The 18,220-nt window shown below is 43.6% G+C and overlaps 4 non-coding genes across 4 annotated transcripts; 1 reads left to right on the forward strand and 3 right to left on the reverse strand.

Moving 5' to 3' along the window:
• The first annotated feature begins 1,622 nt into the window (after window positions 1–1,622).
• trnap-agg (transfer RNA proline (anticodon AGG)) lies at window positions 1,623–1,711 on the forward strand. Its single transcript is given in 2 exon segments — window positions 1,623–1,658; window positions 1,676–1,711. It is a non-coding gene; the product is annotated as a tRNA-Pro (tRNA).
• Window positions 1,712–6,662: 4,951 nt separating this feature from the next.
• trnas-gcu (transfer RNA serine (anticodon GCU)) lies at window positions 6,663–6,744 on the reverse strand. Its single transcript has one exon. It is a non-coding gene; the product is annotated as a tRNA-Ser (tRNA).
• A 3,394-nt stretch (window positions 6,745–10,138) lies between these two features.
• Window positions 10,139–10,212, reverse strand: trnat-agu (transfer RNA threonine (anticodon AGU)). Its single transcript has one exon. It is a non-coding gene; the product is annotated as a tRNA-Thr (tRNA).
• Window positions 10,213–16,451: 6,239 nt separating this feature from the next.
• On the reverse strand, window positions 16,452–16,524 carry trnav-cac (transfer RNA valine (anticodon CAC)). The gene has a single exon. It is a non-coding gene; the product is annotated as a tRNA-Val (tRNA).
• Between the last annotated feature and the right edge of the window lie 1,696 nt (window positions 16,525–18,220).

Below are 18,220 nucleotides of genomic sequence, written 5' to 3' on the forward strand. Positions count from 1 at the left end.
GGTGGATTGATTAGGGAAAGGCAGCACGGATTTGTTAAAGGCAAATCGTGTTTAACTGAACTGTTAGAGTTTTTTGATGAGGTAACAGAGAGGATAGATGAGGGCAATTTAGTTGATGTGGTGTATGTGAACTTTCAAAAGGTGTTTGCTAAAGTGCCACATGGTGGGCTTCTCATCAAGATTGCGGCCCATGGAATAAACGGGGCAGAAACAACATAAATGCAGAATTGACGAACAGCAGGAATCAGATTACTGGTGAACTGTTGTTTTTCGAACAGGCGAGAGGTGTACAGTGGCGTTCCCCAGGGATCAGTGCTGGGACCACTGCTTTTCTTGATATATATTAATCACTTGGACTTGAGTGCACAGAGCACAATTTCAAAATTTGCAGATGAAACAAAACTTGGAAGGGTAGTAAACAGTGATACGGATAGTAATAGACTTCAAAGGATATAGACAGGCTGGTGGCATGGGCGGAGACGGGGCAGATGACATTTAACGCAAAAAAATGCGAAGTGATACATTTCGGTCGGAAAAACGAGGAGAGGCAAAATAAACTCCAGGGCATAAATGTAAAAGCGGTAGAGGAACAAAGAGGAGTTTATTTGTACAAATCGTTGAATGTGGCAGGGCAGGTTGAGAAAGCGGTTAAAAAGCATACGGGATCCTGGGCTTTAGAAATAGATGTATAGAGTACAAAAGTACAAAAGTATAGAAGTCAGGATGAAACTTTATAACACACTGGTTCGAACACAACTGAAATTTTGTGTGGGGTTCGGGACACCGCACTTCAGGAAAGATGTGAAGGCCTTCGAGGGGGTTCCGGAAAAAATACTATCATAATTCCAGGGATAAGGGACTTTACTGACGTGGATCGACCGGAGAATCTGAGGTTGTTCTCCTTGGAACAGAGACGATTTTGTCGAGATTTGATAGAGGTATTCAAAATCATGAAGGATCTCGGCATGGAAGATGGAGAGAAACTGTTCCCATTGGCGGAAGGGTCAAGAACCAGAGGACATAGATTTAAAGTGATTGGCAAAATAACCAAAGGTGACATGAGGAAAAACTTTTTTACACAGCGAGAGGTTCGGATCTCGAATGCACTGCCCGAGGGTGTGATGGAGGCAGATTCAATCATGGCCTTCAAAGGGGAGCTGGATCGGTACTTGAAAGGGGAAAAAAATGCAGGGCTTCGGGGAAAGGTGGGGGAGTGGTTCTAGCTGGATTGCTCTTGCAGAGATCTCGCACGGACTCGATGGCGCGAATGGCCTCTTTCCGTGCTGTCAGCTTTCTATGATTCAATTCTATGTGTCGGTTGCAATGCAAAGGGAACAGAGCGTGCCATAAATCGATACGACTCTGAGTATCCTCACAAGCAATGTATTTTAAGAGCAACTAATTCTGAAACGTCTTACTTGATAACTCAAGTCGTGCACTCGAAAGCAATTTGGTAAAGGGAGACTAATATTGGTGAATGGAAATAGTTAGTGCACAACTTGATATTGCTGTCCACCCGAACAGAAAACGAGATTGAATGGATCGAAGTGGTCTGAAAGGATGGCCGATCGGCTGTGAGACGCAACCAACTTTTACACTGGCTGCACAACTAAAGTAACAGCGGCTCGTTGGTCCAGGGGTATGATTCTCGCTTAGGGAGTTTCATTGAGTGATATGCGAGAGGTCCCGGGTTCAAATCCCGGATGAGCCCGCATGAAAAGTCACCAATTGGCTTCTCACATGTTTTCAGTTTTGCTGTTGGTGGAACTGAATTATATCCAGAGGATGTTTGAGCTCCAGTGGACTGAATGCCGAAGTTTCGTCGACCCAATACACATGAAGCAAATAAAATGTCTCAAGGTGATGAGGAGATTGAAACTGAATTTGGATTTTTCCCAATTCAGGCGGACATTAGATGGCGGGATAGAAAGCCACATATCCAAGTTTGCCGATGACACCAAGATGGGCAGCATTGTCAGCAGTGCAGATGAAAGTATAACATTACAGAGAGGCATTAATATAATAAATGAATGTGCAAAATTGTGGCAAATCGATATGAATTTCGTCAAGTGTGAGGTCATCCACTTTGGACCTAAAAGGATAAATCAGAGTACTTTCTAAATGGTTAAAAGCTCGAAACAGTGGAGGTCCAAAAAGAATTAGGGGTCCATGAACATACATCATTAAAATGTCATGGACAGGTACAAAAAATAATCAAAAAGGTTAATGGAATGTTGGTCTTTATATCCAGAGGACTAGATTCAAGGCGATAGGCATTATGATACAGTTATACAAAGCTCTGGTTGGACCACACCTGGAGTATTGCCTTCAGTTCTGGGCAACGCACCTTCGGAAGGATATGTTGGCTATGAAGGGAGTGCAGCGTCGATTTACTAGAATGTTGCCTGGACTCCACAGTTTAAATTACGCGGAGAGATTACATAAACTCGGGTTTGCCTCGAATTCAGTAGATTAAGTGCTGATTTGATCGAACATTTCAAAATATTAAGGGGAACTGATGGGGTAAATAGAAAAAAAAAGATTTCCGCCCGTTAGCTTGTCGAGGACTCGGGGAAGCAGCCTAAATATTAGGGTCAGGACTTTCAGGAGTGAAGTTGGGAAACACCTCTGCAAGCAAAGGGAGGGAGAAGTTTGGAATTCTCTTCCGCAAACGGCAGTTGATGCGAGCTCAATTGTTAATTTTAAAACTGAAATTGATAGATTTTTGTCAACCAAAGGCATTAAGGGACATGGGGCTAAGGCGATAATATGCAGTTAGGTTACATATCAACCAGGATCTCACTGAATTGCGCATAAGGCTCGAGGGGCGAAATAGTATACTTTTGTTCTTCAGTTCCTCATTGTTACAGAATGATCCTGCATTGTATCGGGAATCGAACCAAGGTCTCCAGCGTAACAAGTAAGAATTCGACCCCAAGCACCATCAATGCGCGCGTTTGTAACAGCAGCATGTGTCCATTTGGAATCCGATCTGAATGAACATGCCGTTTACAGCTGCGGTGGCCGAGTGTTTAAAGCGTTGGACTCAAAATTCAATTGAGGTTTTCCTGCCCAGGTTTGAATTCTGCTCGCAGAGCTACTGTTTAAAGATCACTTCAGTGCTGAAATAGATTAATTGGAGTTAATTGACCGCATTTATCTCTCTCCCAGAATGAGAGATTCTCCAGCGAGGCCGGTGCTTTTAACTTGTGTCAAATCTTCTCTTGCAAGATTTCAAGACCCGAGAAGGAATCTCTCCCAATCTGTAACATAAATTCTGCTAGTTTGCAAAACCTGACATTTATACTCTTTATTTTCTTTGCATGCATCTCTCTATCTCTCCATGTCTCCGTCTCTTGTCTCTCTGTATTGTCCACAATGGGCTTCTCAGGATTCCTTGAACGGCGATGGCTGATCTAACCTGCAACAATAGCAGAGAAGGGTAAAGAAAAAAAAAGACTGAGACAGCAGGAAAAGGAGAGGTGCAAACTTGCTGATAAATTCGTAGCTAATGTTTCCACATTCATGGCTCTTCACTCTCATCGTGAATGAAAGCAGCAATTTGAGTAAAGTGTACTTATGGTGGAGTGTAAACTATGACGATGACGAGACAGACGACAATGTCGTTTCAGAGTAATTCATTCTGTAAAGTGTTACTTGATAATACAAGTCATACATTCAAAACTAATTTGATAAAGAGAGACTAATATTATTGACATGAAATAATTAGTGTAGAACCTGATATTGCTCTACATCGTATATCGTACAAGAAAGCGAGATTGGATGGCCATGGTGTTCTGAAAGGATGGCGGATCGGCTGCGTGGCAGCGAAATTTTACAGTGGCTGCACGGCTCTGTTACCAGTTGATCTTTGGATCTGATTCTCGCTCAGGGAGTTTTACTGGCTCAAATCCCGGATGACACCTGTTGTGTCCCCGTTTTTGGTCAAAAATCAGCAATTGGCTTCTCACATCTTTTCAGCGATGTAAAAGGCAGGTTTGACTAATCTCCAGCAGAGCTTGTTTGAACACCAGAGGAAAGAATGCAGAGGGTTTGTTCACGAAACACACGTAGACGAAATGAAGATACTTTTTCAAGAAGTTGTACAGATTGAAGCCGGAACATGAATTTATCCCAATTCAGGCGATCTCATGGGTACAGAATACAAAAAGGTAAAGGAAGCTGCATTGGCCTGGAACCAACCCCCTGGTTTCCCGCCGGCAGGCGAGGATTCCACACTGAGCCACCAATGCACACACGGCTGCAGGCTGCACGTGTAGCGTTGGATACAAGTCTGGAACATGCAGTTTGACAAAGTTCCTGTGATAATCCTGCGCAGTCTGCTCGACAGCCGCGTGCTACCTGTGGGTGACCAAAAGAGTAGGTCAAGCATGGTCTTGAAATTCACTGGGGGTTCGAAATCACTTCACACCGCCACTGTGAAATGCTCAAATAAATAAGAGCTGTCGTTACCAGGCAGTGTTTACTTCTCTCAGAAATAAAGTTATAATCCAGCCCTACATACACCTCTAAGATTTCACGACATTCGATGAATTTCCTTTAAGCTGCAACTTAAATTCTGCTCAATCACAGAATTGGAGATTTCTACTATTTTTCTTTGCATGTATCTCTCTATCTCTGTCTGCGTTTCTTCACTTTCGGTGTTGCTCCCCAATGGACTTATCCGGCTTCCTTCAACGGCCAGGTCTGGAAACCCGGGATGGGAAAAGGCTGTCGGATCTTCGTCCAATTGTTGGATTTCGACGGGATGAGTTTTGCTATTTTCCGTCTCCGTTTTCGGAAAATATAAACCGAGATGGGATTTCCCCTCCTCGGGTCCCGTCACCTTCGGGTAATGGGAATGAACCCGATCTATCACTCGGTCTTAATATCTGTATTCTCATTGTTTAACAATAAAATTACAGTTATTTTCAGGACACATTTTAGAAATTAACACATAACAGACTTATTTGAAAACTAGAAGCACGTGGGGTTAAAGGGCAGATGTTAACGTGGGCAAGTAATTGGCTGAGGGATAGGAGGCAGAGAGTAGTGGTGAACGGATGTTTTTTCTGACTGGGGAGAAATATGCAGCGGAATCCCCCAGGGGTCGGTATTAGTATTATTGCTTTTCTAGTTATATATAAATGACTTGGATGTGGGAATAGAGAGTACAATTTCGAAGTTTGCGGATGATATAAAAGTTGGCAACGTAGTAAGTAATGAGCAAGATAAAATCAGACTTCAGGAGGACATGGACAGACTGGTGAAATGGGAAGTCACGTGACAGATTCCATGGAGAGGCAGTATAATCTAAATGGAACAATTTATGTGGGATTCCAAGAGCACAGGGACCTGGGGGTTCATATTCATAAAACAGGGTAAGTTGATAAGGTGGTTAAGAAAGCGTATGGGATACTTCGCTTTGTAAATAGGGGCATTGAATATAATAAAAAAGGAAATCATACTAATCCTGACAAATCATTTCTTAGGCCTCAGCTGAAGTATATTGTACAGATCTGGGCACCACACTTTAGGATGAAAAGGCATTGAAGAGAATTCAGAGCAGGTTGACCTGGATGATACCAGTGATGAGGGACTTCAGTTATGTGGAGAGATTGGAGAAGCTGGGATTGTTCTCCTTACAGCAGAGATGGTTAACGGGAGACCTAATAGAGATATTCAAAATAGTGAGGGTTTTTGAAAGAGCAAGTGGGGAGAAACTGTTTCCTCTGGCAAGTGGGTCGGGAACCGGAGATCACAGATTTAAAATAATTGGCAAAAGAACTAGAGGGGAATTGAGGAGAATTATTTTCACACAGAGGGTTGTTAAGATCAGGAACGCACTTCCTGAAAGGATGGTGGAAGCCGATTCCATGGGATCATTCAAAAGGCAATTGGACATAATTGAAGAGGAGTAATTTGCAGGATTATTGGGAAAAGTCTGGGGTGTGGGTCTAATTTGGAATGGTCTTCGAAAACGCCGACACTGGCACGACGGCCGAATGGCCTCCTTCTGTGCTGTAAGATTCTATGATTCTATGATTACCTTCTGAATCATTGCAATTGAAGCGATTCAGTGTTGAGCAACGAAGAAAATTATAACCGTGATATTCGGCTTCTCCATTCCCTTATGAATATCGCAGCTTACAATGTCCAGGCGGGGGTGGGACTGAAAGGGGGATAGAGTGCGGAGATTGGAATGGAAGTCCAGCAGAATGAACTTGGTCTCATTAGTTTTTGTTATTTTTCCTACCAGTTGCCCGAAGCAGGCGGTGAACCTTCTTCTCGAGAGAGGATCGTCATTTCAGTTCAGAAGGAAAAAGGTATCAAGAAAATCGGGTAAAACGCACACAGAATGATCCGGGACTTACAGCACACCCCTTTTAAACAGACACAGACACGCAATGATCCGGACATAAATCATAATTATGGTGCATAGGTTTCTCTCACGTTGACCATAAGATTTACTCTTTTTACAATGACACCAATGTACACTCTGATACTTCGCGACCATACAATCTCAACACCGTCCTGGAAGGAACTGTTGCTGATTTCAGCAAACAATGCACAACCCTCCGTCTGCCGTTTCGAGAAGGATGGGACTTTGACCAGACATTCTGGGTTGACTGAATGAGAGAAACAAAACTTAAACACAATAACGACGAGGATGGGAGTCGAACCTACGCGTGCACAGCACAACAGATTAGCAGTCCATCGCCTTAACCTCTCGGCCACCTCGTCGCATGGAGAAAAGCGTGAAAGCCCCTTTATTCAAAATGAAAATACTGGCTCTGTTGCCAACCTGAAATAGAAACTGTGAATGTGCATTTCCTCAGCAGGTCAGGCAGAATCTTCAGACACAGAAACAGAGTTAACGTTTCAGGTCGATGACCATCACATGAGTATTCCAACTCACTCAACTTGCGCCTTGTAGATGGTTGAACGGCTTTAGGGAATTCGAAGGTGAGTCAATTGGCGCAGAATATCCAGCCTCTGACCTGCACTTGAAGCCACAATATTTATGTAGCTGGTCCAGTTAAATTTCTGGTTAATGGTGACCACGAGTATGTTGATAGTGGGGGATTCGGCGATGTTAATACCGAATACCCACAGAAGAGATTTACTGTAAAGATTCCAGGGATGAGGGGTATAAGTTTCATGGATAGATTGGAGAAGCTGGGGTTGTTCTGCTTGGAACAGAGACGGTTACGAGGAGATTTGATAGAGGTATTCAAAATCATGAAGGATCCAGACAGAGGAGATAGAGAGAAACTGTTCCTATTGGCGGAAGGTTCAAGGACCAGAGAACATAGATTTAAGGTGTTTGGCAAAAGAACCAAAGGTGACATGAGGAAAAACTTTTCGACACAGCGAGTGTTTAGGATCTGGAATACACCGCCCGAGGGGGTGGTGGAGGCACATTCAATCATGGTCTTCGATAAGGAACTGGATAAGTATTTGAAACGAAAGAAAATACAGGGCTGCAGGGATAGGGTGGGGGAGTGGGTCTATCTGGATTGCACTTGCAGAGAGCCGGCACGGACTCGATGTGCCGAATGGCCTCTTTTGGTGCTGTGACCTTTCTATGATTCTATTCTATTTGTGGGAGGCGATGCAAAGCGACCGGAGCGTGACGTAAATCGACCTGCTCATGTCCATTCCCTGATAATAAATCCTAGTGTGATGCAAAGAAGAAATTCATAATTATGGTGCATATCTTTTATATTATACTGACTATAAGAGGTACTCGGTTCACCAGGGCGCCATTGTGCACATTGATTGATACTTCGCCGAGATCACAACTTACACTCCCAACTCCTCCGTCTAAGAAACAGTTGGGTGGCAATCCAGACTCTGCTGAATTGTGCAAACAGGTGTAAACCAGCAATACGGAAAAGCACTTCTTGTCAAAGAAGGGTTTTTGGTGAGGCGGCCAAAATGAAAAACTCCACAAATTCTGGCAGCAGTAAGATTCAAGCCCACATAATTCAGAGATGGAAGCCAGCATCTTAGACAGCGAAGTTACTCACGCACATGGCAAATCCTTCAGTTCTGATGATTCAGGTCACAGAGCTGAAACGTTCCCTCTGGTTCTTTCTCCACAGGTGCTGCCTGACCTGCTCAGCGTTTTTAGCATTTTCTGTTTTCATTTTTGTGATTTCACAATGGCTGTTTTCCTGAAAACACCCAATTTGACCCAAGGACGCAGCTCGCACTTTACTTTCCCCACGCGCTTTAAAGTCTGCCGTTTCGGAACAAAATCCCCTCCGCGCCGAGCTTTCAAAGGACCTTTCGCTCACGGCCAATCTCCTGTAATCGACACTTTTTCACCATTGCCGCTCATTTCATTTCTCCTCATTCCTTTACAATCGGACATTTCCACAGACCTATTAAGATCAAGCGGAACATTTCCGACTTTCCTGCACCGCTCAGATTGCTAGAAGTGCAGCTTTCATCCGTCTTTCGCAGCTATGTCGCGCCGCCCGTCTCTCCCGCAAATCAACTGCTCGGGGAAAAGCGCGAACGACCATGGAAACAAAACCCAGTTCTTCAGTTAACATCCCCCGTGTCACAAGATACCCCGTGGAAATTTCACGGAAAAGTCTGCGCTCTCCTTCCGAATGCCAGCCCTGCTTTCTTTGAGCTTGTCTCTGGAGCAGATCGAAATGTATCGACTGGTTTCAAGGCACAAATGAACATTGATGCGAACGGGACATGTGCCCCCGAGAAACCGCGGTTGATGTCGAGCAAACTTCAAGGCGTAAGAATGTGAAAGTGAGTGTTAGAGTAGGCAAGGCCGCAGGAAAGTCTCAATGAAATCGACCATGATTGTAGAAGGAAGAAAAAGCTGGAGGCAGCGGCGGGTCTGAATTTTGGATCATCCAACAGAGACACATTTGAGAACAAAAACAGGATACAGACAAAGGTGCTGGGGCAGAAAGAAAAAGCACGAAATAAGAGGAATGAAATGAGAGTGAAAGAAAGAATGGGAGAGAGGGGGTGAAAGGAAGAAAGAGAGAAAGAAAGATAGAAGGGAGAGACAAAATCAAGCGTGCAATACTCAGCCCGCAAATGGGCGCTGCTCCCAATCGGCTGCACTTCGCCCCACAGACCCTCATCCCATTCACACCATCCGTCAATACACTGTCAATGTTGTGCAGTGAAACAGAGAGTTTAAAGGTATAAAGACACACACACCGTCCTACAATACACTTTCAATGCTGTTCAGTGAAACGGAGAGTTTAAAGGTATAAAGACACTCACACCGTCCTACAATACACTGTCAATGCTGTGCAGTGAAACAGAGAGTTTAAAGGTATAAAGACACTCACACCGTCCTACAATACACTGTCAATGCTGTGCAGAGGGACAGAGTGTTTAAAGGTATAAAGACACTCACACCGTCCTACAATACACTTTCAATGCTGTGCAGAGGGACAGAGAGTTTAAAGGTATAGAGATACTCACCTTTTTTTTTCAAAAGTAGCACATCCCAGGAATAAGAGAGAGCGTGGGTTTGCTCTCCTGGTGTAGCTGAGGCTTGTCAGTCAAGAGTCCCCTCCTCCCAGTATTGGCTGTGGAGGAAGTACAGTGTAGATTTAATGGAATACCTTCAGCCTGACCGAGGTTATTCTGACTGGCCAGTAATTACTCGATCTACACCTTTCTCCCTTTTAAACAACGGTACATCTTTTGCAGTCCTCCAATCCTTCGGCATCACACCTGTAACCAGGGAGGATTGGAAAACGATGGTCAGAGCCTCCGCTATTTCCTTCCTTGCTTCTATTAACAGCCTGGGATATATTTCGTCAGGGCCCGGGGATTCAGGTGGAGTGATTTGGAAACTTTCACTTTCCAGTTTTCAAAAGTTTGCACCGCTGGTCAAGATCACAAGTCTCGGTCAGAATTTGGACTACTTCCGGGTTTAAACTTCAAATCGTGAATGAGACCCCGACCCCAACGAGACCAGAAACAAGAACGTGTTACAGACACATTCAATGAGAGGTCTGTCTGAATAATGAAAGGGCGTTTTTGAGCAGTCATCTTGATATCTTTTCCCGCCTGAAACCTGAACAAATCCAGTGTTATTTTGTCGCTTCATTCCACAAATTAGGTGAAAATAATAAGTTGCATAAGGCACTGCTGGGAGTTGAACCCAGGATCCCCTGTTTACTAGACAGATGCTTTAACCAGCTAAGCCACAGCGCCAATTGGTGACAACTTGTTCACACCTCCTCTCAATAACATCTATCAGCGACACGTTATTGTCTGTTCGGGGTTCAGACCGTTTGATTTTGTCGATTTCGCTTGTCCGTTCACCTGTGCATCCCGATACTTCCTGCATTTTTTCGCTGTGTTTATCTTTGTGTATCCATCAGTGCATTGATACACCGATGATTATGTGTGCTTGTGTTTGTTACATTAAATAAATTAGGGGATCAGACAATTCTCTCTCTGACAGTAAAGAACTATTGAGCCGAACTTTATTGCAAAGTATTATTTCTTGCGGTGCTGAAACTAAAAACCGGAAGAGGAACAATTAGGGAAAAGGAGAAAAACCTGTGAGGGAAAATGAGGACAACAATCAAGATTTTTACCAGTACATGAAGAGAAAGAAGGGTGACGAAGAGTAATGTGGGCCCTTCAAAGACAGATGGAGGTGATATTGTAATTGAATATCAGGAAATAGCAGAATTGCTAAATATTTACTTCACAGAAAAGGATGAGGATAACATACCAGAGACACGAGGACAACTGTAAATAAATCATGGGGATTCAGTACAAGTAAAATAATGGCAATGGAGAAAATAATTAGATTAAAGATAGACAAATCTCCAGGACCCGATCGTTACCACCCGAGGGGACTAAGAGGAATAGGCGAGGAAATTGTACATGATTTCGTCATGATCGTTCAAAATATCTTGATTCAGGAATTGTTCCTTTGATTGAAACATTGTCAATGTCACTCCATTATTTAGGATGGGTAGCAGAGATGAAGTTGGTAATTATAGTCCCATTAGTCTGACGTCCGTGGTGGGGACGTTACCAGTATTCGTTGTTAAGGAAGGAATGCCTGAGCACTTGGATAAATGTGAAGTAATCAGAGAGAACCAGCATGGATTTATAAAGGGTAAGTCAAGTCCAACAAAGCTAGTTGAACTTTTTGAAGATATATCTAACGTGGTAGATAATGGAGTGTCTATGGATGTTATATAATATTGAATTCCAGAAGGATTCGATAAGGTACCACAGAAGATACTGTTAACATAAATGGGAGCGCGTGGAATTTAAAGCAACCTATAGAAACGGGTTGGGAGTTGGTTAGAAGGTGGGAGGAAGAGACCCGGTGTATAAATGACGTAGACGACGGAATAGACTGCCGCATATTCTGGCGATTTGGAGGAGGGGACCGAGTGTAACGTATCAAAGTTTGCAGATGATACAAAGATGGGAGGGAAAGTAGAGAGTGAGGAGGACATAAAAAACCTACAAGGGGATATCGACAGGCTGGGTGAGTGGGCGGAGATTTGCAGATGCAATGCAATATTGGAAAATGTGAGGTTATGCACTTTGGCAGAAAAAAATCAGAAAGCAAGTTATTATCTTAATGGCGAGAAACTGGAAAGTACTGCAGTACAAAGAGATCTGGGAGTCCTCGTGCAAGAAAGTCAAAAAGTTAGTATGCAGGTGCAGCAGGTGATCAAGAAGGCCAACGGAATGTTGGCTTTAATTGCTAGGGGGATTGAATATAAAAACAGGTAGGTATTGCTGCAGTTATATAAGGTATTGGTGAGACCGCACCTGGAATACTGCATTCAGTTTTGGTCTCCATACTTAAGAAAAGACATACTTGCTCTCGAGGCGGTACAAATAAGGTTCACTCGGTTAATCCCGGGGATGAGGGGGTGGACATATGAGGAGAGGTTGAGTAGATTGGGACTCTACTCATTGGAGTTCAGAAGAATAAGAGGCGATCTTATTGAAACATATAAGATTGTGAAGGGGCTTGATTGGGTGGATGCGGTAAGGATGTTCCCAAGGATGGGTGAAACTAGAACTAGGTGGCATAATCTTAGAATAAGGGGCTGCTCTTTCAAAACTGAGAGGAGGAGAAACTTCTTCACTCAGAGGGTAGTAGGTCTGTGGAATTTGCTGCCCCAGGAAGCTGTGGAAGCTGCATCATTAAATAAATTTAAAGCAGAAATAGACAGTTTCCTAGAAGTAAAGGGAATTAGGGGTTACGGTGAGCGGGCAGGAAATTGGACATGAATTTAGATGTGAGGTTAGGATCAGATCAGCCATGATCTTATTGAATGGCGGAGCAGGCTGGAGGGGCCGATTGGCCTACTCCTGCTCCTATTTCTTATGTTCTTATGTTCTTATATCCACCATTGTCGCTGACACCAAGTTAGGTGTCACAGTGAATATTGTAAATGGGAGCATAGGGAAACTGAAAGATTAAGTGAGTTGGCAAAATTGTGGCAGGTGGAGTTACATAGAATTACAAAGAATGTACATCACGGAAACAGGCAATTCGGCCCAACTGGATTATGCCGGTGTTTATGCTGCAGACAAGCCTCCGCCAACCCCTCCTCATCTAACCGTATGTGCAGACCCTTATATTCCTTTCTCCTCCATGTGTTTATCTAGCTTCGCCGTCAACGAATCCATGCTATTCGCCTAAACTACTCCTTGTGGGAGCGAATTGAACATTCTAACCACTCTCTGGGTGAATGTGTTCCTCTTGAATGCCACATTGAATTAAATAGTGACTACCTTATAATCATGGCCCCAATGATTTGGAGTCCCCGCATTCACAAGTGCAAACACCTTATCTACATCTAACCTATCAAACCCTTGCATAATCTTAAAGTCCGATATCAGGTCACCCCTCAGCCTTCTCTTTTCTATACAGAAGAGCCCCAGTCTGTTCAAACTTTCAAAATGGGCAAGTGTGAGCTCATCTACTTTGGACTGAAGTAAGATAGATCAGAGTATTTTCTAAATGGTGAGAATCTAGGAACTGTGGATGAGCAGAGAGATTTTGGGGTCCAAGTACAGAAATCGCTAAAAGCCAGTGGAATGTTAGAAAAATGAATTTACATGTCTCATGGCATGTTGGCCTTTATTTCAGGGAAACCGGGATTCAAAGGTGGGAAGTATGTTACAGATAGAAATCCCTGCTGAGACCCCATTTAAAGTATTGCATTCAGTTCTGGGCACCACCTCTCAGGAATGAAATATTGGCCTTGCAGAGGGTGCAGCGCAGATTCACCAGAATGATACCGGGGCTAAAATGGTTAAATTATGAGGACAGGTTATGCGGAGGTCGGTCCTCATTTTTCTCTTATGGATCCGGCCCCATCCGTTTACTGTGGACGGGAGCGCGTCTGATACTAAGTCATTCAGAATCGGATGCAAATCACATCACGGTCACAGCGGGTCTGGGACTGGCGACTGGTTTTACATTGAGTCTTTTTTAAGGGATAGACTGTACATTGTTTGTATAATAATAATAATAAGTTTGATACAATTAAGGTTTTTTTCGGTTATTTCCCATTTCCACCCTCACCAGTTTTATATAGTAACAGGTAACAATGTTTAAGGGATGTGATGTGCAGTGTTGGTGGAATCAGTGTAATTTAACTTGATACATTGAAGAATCTCTTGTCTATCCCAGGCTTTTACCTTCGGTTTAGACCCTCACCTAGTTTAAAATCGGTCACTCACTGATATAAATAAACCAATAACAACCCCGAAACCTCAGCGGCTTTATTTGTTCCGATAATTAGTGACGGTCGCAATTTCCATTGAAATTACAATCGGCAAATCCCAGAGGCTGTTTCGGGTTTGACAAACTGTGAAACAGATTGTTTTAAAAGCCGAAAAAAGGGAAAACCTGGTGGTAGATATAAAGTTTTATACATTATCTCTTTCTGTTTCAGATTTACAATTTCTCTTTGTGTGTTGCTGACAGGAGCGGCTATAATGGAGCCCAGTGACTGGGTCATGAGCTGCACTGAGACATTGGCCTGTGTTACAGACTGGCTCGTTGGACCTGCTCATTTCGACTCATCTCATTGTCAGGAACGGGAAATTACTGAAATTGAGGCTGGTGAATAACTGCTCGAAATACCAATCCTCTCCACCACTGGGGACTGAATCTTCCGACAAACAGAGATTTTCAATCGTGCAAGTTTCATTCACCTATTCTGCTCTTCGTTCCCCTGATCTGATTGGTGCGCCTTTCCCTTCAATTCAGGACTGATAGGAAAAACTCGATTTTACAGTCGATTTTCGGGTCATGACGTATAGTGATATTTCAAATAATTGAAATCGACCTTTATCAATCCCAATACCGTCCCCTACACGTTTGACAAACGCAAAGCGGCTTCAATCACGGTTTTGCTGACACAACTCGTTCAAAGATACTGTCGGTAATTGGTGGGTCTTTCAAGTCATGACACGAACGTAACGGTTCGCACTGCCGTTTTCCCCAAGACACTTCAGATTCATGTGGAATGATTTCGCTTTGGGGGTTAAAACCATTCCCTCTTCACAAATCCGCGTTTGACCCCGTGTCTTTTAATATTTTTGATAACCGATACCAAATCGGTTTGCCCCGTAGTGTACATTACTTTTTAAATATTACAGATAAGCGGAGCACTTGAGCTGTCACAGCTGTGACTTTGACTTTTCTCCGTCTCCTCTTGATCTCACCGGCAACTGTCACGAACCACAATCTTCTGTTACACTTCTCCATCAGAAAGTTCCGAGCCTCGGTTTTCAAATGAAATAACGCCCATCTCTTCAATCAACGACATCCCAGGGAGAGTTTCCCAGTTTCGTCTCACACTTTCCCCAAATCCTCCTTAAAGTACCATCAAAAGTTGTCCCTAAGTTAATAATAATATAATTAAAAGTTCTTATCTTCTGGGGTTTTGTTTCAGATTCCATGGCTTTTAAAGGCCACTGCGGATATTTATCGAAGTGCATCTTGATTGGAGGCTTTTTGGAGAAATCGGAGAAAGATCTCGAAGCTCTTGTAGCGCAAGCGGTCAGCGTGCGGCACTTTTATCAGCTTCAGAAATGCCCAGGTTGTGAGTTTCAGCCTCACCGAGAACAGTCGAACATTTTACTCCGAACATTTTGACCGGAGTTCAAGGTACAACTGGTATGTTCCGTCACGCATCTGCTTCTTCGTGTTCCCATGTGGGCACTTGGGTTCCTCTGGCCTACCGTCTTACAACAGTCGGTGCGAGTTTACTTGTTTACAGGGGGAGAGGGGGCGATTAGCGTCAGCTGATATGGCAAAGGCGCCGGTACGAAATCTTTAAATCTGAAGAACCAAACACACAATTCTTCTTTTCGTTAAGCGGATATTCATCGGGTGGAAGTTTCGTATGGGGAAAATTTGGAAGGGAAATCTGCTGCCTGGTGTCACTGTGTAACGGATGAAATTATTCAGCTTACAGATGTTAATACATGAAAGGTCGAGAGGCCTTTTCCAGCTCCCGTGTGGGACAAGTTTAGCTTTTGAGCCACTGGATAAAGGGTTATTTTAATTGGTGCTAACGAATGAGAAGACATTTGGCACAAACAAGAAGAATTGTAAACTCACGAGTTCACTGTCCATGTTTCTTACATCATGTTCAACAGAAACAAGGATTCTCCTCAACACGTTACTGAGAATTTTATAGAAGGGATCTTCAACTCATTTCGACGTTCACGAAGGATAATTCAGAGTCCTACCATAAATTTGTACAATGGATCTTTTTCGTATATTGAGCCTGGGTCGCTCAGTCGGTGGACTCTGAGATTTCTATCAGCGGCTCATGATTTGAGTGTGCAGAAATCAAATCCTTGTTCAGGCAATAAACTTTGAAACAGCTGGCAAGTATCTATGTTTGCGGGACAAATGATGCCTGCGATGTGTTGTCAAAGCTTCGGTGGTATATTGTTTCCCAGGGATCGGCAGTATTGCGCTGTCTGAGGCGGTATTTGCGGCCTTCCGCCAGCAACCTGCGATTGGAGGGAGCGGGGCCGGACAGGCGGCCTGAATGTCGTTGCTGTCGTGGTCTCACTCAATCCGGGAGCTGGGGAACATCGAACTTCGAAAAACGGATGTGTTTGTTGCCGCGGCTGCCATGCTGTTTAGAACTATAGTTATTAACCGAGGCAGCTCTTCAGGGTCTTTTAAAAATCTCTCACAAATCAACTAAAACCAGTCGCAATGAGTAGCTTTGAGAGGAGATTTCTGCACAGGCAGGGCAGGAAACTGAAGTGAGGGAGAGATATTTTCGGTATCTGTGTAATGTTTGAGTGTGTGTCGAACTGGACAGAGAAAGGAAAATATACCGGTTCTGTATTTTATTCATATTTCACTGCAGAGTGAAATCTTGCGTGTTTTCATATTTATTGATTTTGAGTGGATGGCGTTTTGAAAATGTTTCCGCCCGGTTTCGAACCGGGGACCTTTCGCGTGTGAGGCGAACGTGATAACCACTACACTACGGAAACTCTGCTGTGCAAACGGTTATACGAAATGCTCGGAAGATAGTTGCCGTCTTCAAATGTTCTCAGTGCTGGGAGACGGGGCCGGGTCCCATTCAGGGGATTAAGTTTTACAAAATAGTTTGTTGTATTAATTTCGCAAAACTCATTAAACTCAGTAAAAAGACGAATAGTTGTTCAAATCGCCATTAATCAACCAATAACTTTCTGTTTCAGACTGACGGAAATCCAGCATGTTTTTCATTCATTCATTCACCAGGCTGAATATGGAAAGTTCAGAGGGGAAGTGAAAAAGGAAATGACGGGCAAAGAGAGAGTGTGAGAATAAACTGGCGGCCAACATAAACTGGCATGTAAACATTAAACGGGCAGTAGGAGCCGTACTCTGATAAGGGACCATAAAGGAGAGCGATTCATGGAGGCAGAGAGGATGGCAGAGATATTATATGAATACATTGTATACGTCTTTACCAAGGAAGAAGATGCTGCCAGAGTCTCAGTAAAGGTAAATACAGTTGAGATACTGAATGGGCTAAACATTGATAAAGAAGAGGTACTCGGAAGGCTAGCTGTACTTAAAGTAGATAAGTCACCCGGTCCGGATGGGATGCATCGTCGGCTGCTGAGGGAAGGAAGGGTGGAAATAGCAGGAGGTACTGACCATAATCTTCCAAACAGCCACAGATACGGGGGTGGTGTTCGAGGACTGGAGAATTGCAAACGTTATATCCTTGTTCAAAAAAGGGTGTAAGGATAAAGCCAGCATCTATATGCCAGTCAGTTAAACCTCAATGGTGGGGAAACTTTTAGAAACGATAATCCGGGACAGAATTAACAGACGCTTGGACGACTGTGGATTGATTAGGGAAAGCCGGCATGGGTTTGTTGAAGGCAAATCGTGTTTAACTAACATGATAGAGTTTTTTGTTGAGTTAACAGAGAGGGTAGATGAAGGCAACGCAGTTGATGCGGTGCATATGGACTTTCAAAAGGTGTTTGATAAAGTGCCGCACGGTAGGCTTATCAGTAAGATTGAGGTCCATGGGTCAAAGGGGGCAGTAGAAACATGGATGCAGAATTGGCTAAGGGACAGGAAGCAGAGAGTAGTGGTGATTGGTTGTTTTTTGGACTGGAGGGAGGTGTACAATGGTGTTCCCCAGGTGTCAATGCTGGGACCACTGCTTTTCTTGATTTATATTAATGACTTGGACTTGCTTGTACAGGGCACAATTTCAAAATTTGCAGATGACACAAAACTTGGAAGGGTAGTGAACAGTGTGAAGGATGGTGACAGACTTCAAGAGGTTATATATTGGCCTGTGGCATGGGCGGACAAGTGGCAGATGAAATTTAACACAAAAAATGCTACATGATACATTTCGGTAGGAAGAACCAGGAGAGGCAATATAAACTAAAGGGCGCAACTCCAAAATGGGTATAGGCCCAGAGAGATCTGGTGGTTTATGTGCACAAATCGTTGAAGGCTTCAGAGCAGGTTGAGAATGCGGTTGAAAAGGTATACGGGATCCTGGACTTCATAAATAGAGGTATCGAGTAAAAAAGTATGGAAGTCATGATGAACCTTTATAAAACACTGTTTCGGCCACAACTATGGTATTGTGTCCGGTTCTGTGCACCGCAGTTCAGGAAAGATGTGAAGGCCTTACAGAGGGTGCAGGAGAGATTTACTAGAATGATTGCA

Source organism: Heptranchias perlo, chromosome 20 (genome assembly GCF_035084215.1).
Source record: "Heptranchias perlo isolate sHepPer1 chromosome 20, sHepPer1.hap1, whole genome shotgun sequence".
In the NCBI taxonomy this organism is placed as follows: domain Eukaryota; kingdom Metazoa; phylum Chordata; class Chondrichthyes; order Hexanchiformes; family Hexanchidae; genus Heptranchias; species Heptranchias perlo.